At 37.4% G+C, this 5,042-nt stretch overlaps 1 protein-coding gene across 14 annotated transcripts in view; it reads left to right on the top strand.

The window, feature by feature from the left end:
- Positions 1-633: 633 nt before the first annotated feature.
- The window catches only part of LOC107069201 (uncharacterized), a 70,841-nt gene continuing 66,432 nt past the window's right edge, over positions 634-5,042 (top strand). The window contains exons 1-2 of one of the 14 annotated variants that reach the window (XM_089177834.1): positions 634-955; positions 1,661-1,855. The gene's annotated coding sequence lies outside the window, so the exon portion shown is untranslated. Of the gene's footprint in view, positions 1,856-5,042 lie in introns of all 14 variants that reach the window. The other 13 variants (XM_089177830.1, XM_089177832.1, XM_089177827.1 and 10 more) reach the window with 13 other exon arrangements.

The following is a 5,042-nucleotide window of genomic DNA, read 5'->3' as shown; positions in this document are numbered from 1 at the left end:
AGAGAGTTAGAATTGAAAAGAAAAGAACCACCCATATTTGCAATGAAGTATCTCTGGAAGAAAATGAAGAAAGAGAAAGTTGGGGAAAAAGAAAAAAAAAAAACAAAAAAAAAAAGGAAAATGAAGAAACGTTAGAACGCGTTCGAATCCGACACGTAATCAAAATACGTGGAAAAAGAAACAAGCAAAGAGAGAGAGAGAGAGAGAGAGGAATCGAAGGACGACGTTTTAGTACAAACAACCCGACCCCACCCCACCCAATACCAACCCCAACCCTTTCTCCCTGCGTTTGCGGAGAGCTTGCGCGCCAGAATGTAGCCGCGAAGAGAGCGGTCACGAACGAGAGACCATTCCTTTTATCTCTCCCTCTTGTAAGGAAAAAAAAAAGAAAAAAAAAAAGGAAAAAAATTATGTTCGACGAATGGAAAGAAATGAGACAGACAGATCAGACCATACCAGACCAGACCAGACCAGAGAGAAAGTGAGAGAGAGAGAGAGAGAGAGGATGCTGCGCACTCGCACGAGTCACCCCTTCCTTTTGCCTCTTCCACCCCCCCCCCAGTTTTCTTCTCATCATGGCATAGTTCGTCCTTTTCCGATAGTCGTCTCGCGCGTGCTCGCCCCGTTCTCTCAGAGTGTGTGTATGTGTGTGTGTGAGTGGGAGAGAAATAACGGCGCTCCCACATCTCTCGGGTTAGGCGGCAGACTCTCTCGCAGTCCACCGGCGACTCTTCGATGGGAGCGACGGCTTTCGGAGCTTCTAAACGTTTGCCGGGTGTCACGTTTCTTTAGTGGACGAAAATAAATGGAACGTCGACCGGCACCCGGATCGTAGTTGTAGTAGTAGTAGTATTAGTAGTAGTAGTATCGTTAATTCGTCACAAGGAACTTTACACGCGGTGTAAAAAAAAAAACCCCTCCAACCAACCAACCAACCAAGAAAGAAAGAGAGAGGGTGTGTGTTTGTGTGTATGTGGGTGGCATGTGTATATGTGTGTGTAAGTATAGAAGAGAGAGAGAGAGAGAATAAGAGTGATATCTAAAAGAACAAAAGAGAGAGAGAGAGAGAGAGAGAAAAAAAGCTTTTACGTCGAACAACGATTTTTCAACATTTCAAAGTACTTTTTTTTTCTTTTTCTTTACCTTCTTTAAGAAAATTCGAAAGGTCCGATCGTGAAATTCGACTGAAAATCGTGACTGACTCTTCCCTCTCATTTTTTATTTTTTATTTTTTATTTCTCTCTCTCTCTCTCTCTCTCTCTCTGTCTCTCTTTCATTTTCTTTATTTTTCTTTCAAATATCAGCAACAGCAGCAGTCGTGTGCTTATTACGTTTAGAACTTTATCCGGTGCTTTATCCTAGTCGGGAGTGAGTTTTCTTGCTTTTCATCGAAGAAACACTTCATATACTCGAGACGTGTGTCCGTGTCGTGTCGTATCGTTCGTTCGATCATTCGAGATTCGATTGACTTTTTCTCTCTCTCTCTCTCTCTCTCACACACACACACATATACTCTATTCCTGTATTAAAGGAAAAAGCGCGCGTTTAATCTTTCCTATCACTCTCTCTCTTTCATCCTTGGGTATACTCATTGAATTAAAACAAAAAAAAATGTGATTTAATCAAGATAGAAAAAAAGAAACAAACAACAAAATTACAGTCGAGTAAAGAAGAAAAAGAAGAAGAAGAAGAAGAAGAAGGGTTCTCTTATTTTATAAAAAGCGTGTGTCCGCCCTACTGTTGGTGACCGCAAGCTACGAACGAGATGGGGCGACGCGTCGGATGAATCAAAGGGAAAACTTAATGGATACGACGAGAGCAATTGTTCGCTACTACGAGGGCTATCAAATCGAAGGTACTTTAATGACCTTTAGTTATGCACTTCACTCACTCACTCATTCACTCACTCACTCACTCACTCTCTAACTCTTTCTCTCTTTTGAAAATAATTTTCGCACGTATAAAAACCAACACCACAAAATATTAACAAAAGCTTCTCAACGGACTTAACTAACGAAAATATTACATGGGATCGTTGTAAACCGTGTGTGTGTGTGTGTATGTGTGTCTGTGTGTGTTCGGATCGAAAGTGGTTTTTGGCGGCAAGCTTTTCCCGATGTTTCCGATAAGTGGACAAATTGGGTAGAAATTATGGTCACCGTGACCGCTTATACTCGATGAATGACGCGACACACCATGCGTTATGCATAGCAAATCACTGTTACTATTACAACACAATATCATCGAATGATGGTAGCTTCAATGTGTTCATTTAATAGACGTCAGTTCTTCGTTAATTGAACACACACAAGCTTTCCAAGTTAATTAGCCTACATTTGTATCAAATTAGACGATGTTTCTACTTTTATGCAGTATTTCTACTTATCGATCGGTATCAAGTGTTCATATACATATGTACACACACATGAAGAACATCTGAAACTACATATCATACCTTATAGATGACTTTTAGTCATGATACGTTTATTGAAAATTCATTCTTCTCGACGATAACATTATCGCAAGCTTTCTATGGCGGTTGTATTTGTCCCACCGGATTTCTCCAACCACCCACGACCTATCTTTCCCTTTCTCTCTGTCTCTCCCTCTCTCTCTCTCTCTCTCTCTCTCTCTCTCTCTCACACCTCATCCCTTCCCTTTCCCTTCTCCCACTTGCATACGATATTTGAGTGTAATCACGTCGACGCCGCGAACAAACGTTTCGTTTCACACGATGCTACCCGAGGTAATTGCCAAAGTTTCCAACACCATAACGAAGTTTACATTCGTACCTATCGATGTTCACGAACTGTAACTAAATATCGAAACCCTTCTCTATTTCTCTCTCTCTCTATCTCTATCTCTTTTTAGCTATTTGCCTTTATCCTATTCGCCATTTCTTTCTCTCTCTTTCGTATCGAATAATCCATGGGTTTAGATAATTGGAGAATCGAGGATTCGATGTTGTGTACGCGCCTAACGCATGTTAAAATCCGTGAAAATTTACGAGAGAGCGTGAGAACATTTCTTTATTAAAGCTTGTCGTCAATGATCGGACCTTTTTTAAATGCTATTATTAAAAAAATATATATATATATAATAAATATTATATTCGATTTGTTGGTACAAGAAAAAATGTACATACGATATTACCAAACTTCTCGTTTATTTTTCAAAACAAAAATGAAAAAAATAATACGCTTATATATACGTGTGTAATAACGTTCTATGTATGGAGATGCCGTGTAAGGTCGTAAACATTTTCCCAACGTGTTTTCTCTCTGACTGTCTCTCTCTCTCTGTCTCTCTCTCTCTCTCTCTCTCTCTCTTTCTCTTACGACTCACGGTGCATCAGAATTCGAACGAGAACCTAAACGAAACGAAACTCCCCTCTCGTTTTTACCTAGAGAGTTCCGCAAACTGCGATAAAAAAGGTTCGCGACGGCATTTGAAATAAATTCTCGGCTGCGCTCGCGAGTTATAGGCGCGTGGTAGTGTTGTTGTTGTTGTTATTGTTGTTGTGTTGCTTTTGCTTCTGCTGGTGCTGCTGCTGGTTGCTTTCCTCCGTTCGTAATTACATCCGATTTTTCCTACCTATTATTTTCTACTTTTCCTTTCTTTTTATTATTACGCTAGCTCGTTAAAAAAGTTTTCAAATAATAATAATAATAATAATAATAATAATAATAATAAAATAATATAAATAATAAAATCGATAGGAAAATTTCAAACGTCTCGAAGTTGTCTCGTCTCTGACAAACAATCCGATATTGGAAAAGGATTAGCGTTTTCCGTTAGACAACAACACAGACCTAGAAGGGGTTGATGAGTTAACGTTGAATGATTTTGAAACGTAGTATAGAAAGGAACGGAACTGGTGATGATGGGCATAATGAAGCGACGAGACAAAGCTTACACGCGAATAAGATATGAATATGCATATCCATATCGTTTAACATAATGGTTTGGAAACGAGAAATGATACTGCTAGGAAAATCGTTCGTCTATGTAATATTTTTTCTTCTTCCCCCCCCCCTCTCATTTTTTTTTCTTCCCTTGTATACATTTTGGAAATTAATTTAATACGCAATTAAATTCATTGACAAAATCAAAATTTTTTTCCATCGTTTGTGATTTATCTATTTTAAATAGATTTTATTTCATTATACGAAAGAAGACTTTTTATTTCATAAAAAAAAAAAAAAAAAACGGAAGAGTTATTTATGGACTCGACCTAATTATTAATTCTTATCACGTGAAATAATTATAATGAAAATAAATTTGAATCATTAAAAACGAACAATATAATATAATTAGAAACAATAGAAACGTGAGTGTTTTCTTTTTTTTTTTTTTAAATTGAAATCAAAAAAGGGGGAGTAACTTTTTTTTCGATTTCAAACACAATATGAACTGACTTTTCTCTCAGATGACCATTTCTTTTTTCGTTTTTTTTTTCTTTCTTTTTTTTGGTTTTCTTCTTTTAACTCTTCGGGGCAGAATTTATTTGCGCTTTTAAAGCCAAAAGTACGATGATAAACGTTTCGAGAAGAGATCGATATTCGTTTTCGTGTTGTATGTTGGTACATATTTTTTCTCTCTCTCTCTCTCTTTCTCCTCCCTTTCTCTATACTTTTTCTATTTCTGTTTCCTATTTCTGTCTCTTAATCGTCCTGACAGATTCGTTGAATCCGAGCAGTCAGCTTGACGGGCCAAAATTTTCGCGGCATTTTTTTGAACAGAACGGATTTCCCAGGCGTATTCGTCTCGTTCGTTTCTCTTTCATACATTCGTACACGTTCACACACATATATATACACATATACAAATACAGGAGAGTAGACGAAAGATCAACTACACGAACTAACTTTTTTATTTACCGATTTTAGGAATAGGAAAAAAAAGTGTTTCGTGTTGTATAGAAAAAAGAAAAAAAAAGGAAAATAAAATAAAAAGCTCCTACGTCATCGCCATTAGACGTATAGAAGAAGAGAATATATTGAAATAAAATGTCAAATTCGTGTAATTACGTTTCAGATTTA

This window comes from Polistes dominula, unplaced genomic scaffold (assembly GCF_049000335.1).
Source record: "Polistes dominula isolate Pdom_NZ unplaced genomic scaffold, Pdom_raw_medaka contig_24, whole genome shotgun sequence".
Lineage (NCBI taxonomy): Eukaryota > Metazoa > Arthropoda > Insecta > Hymenoptera > Vespidae > Polistes > Polistes dominula.
Note: the sequence above shows the minus strand (reverse complement) of the source record. Positions and strands in the feature narration are given on the sequence as shown.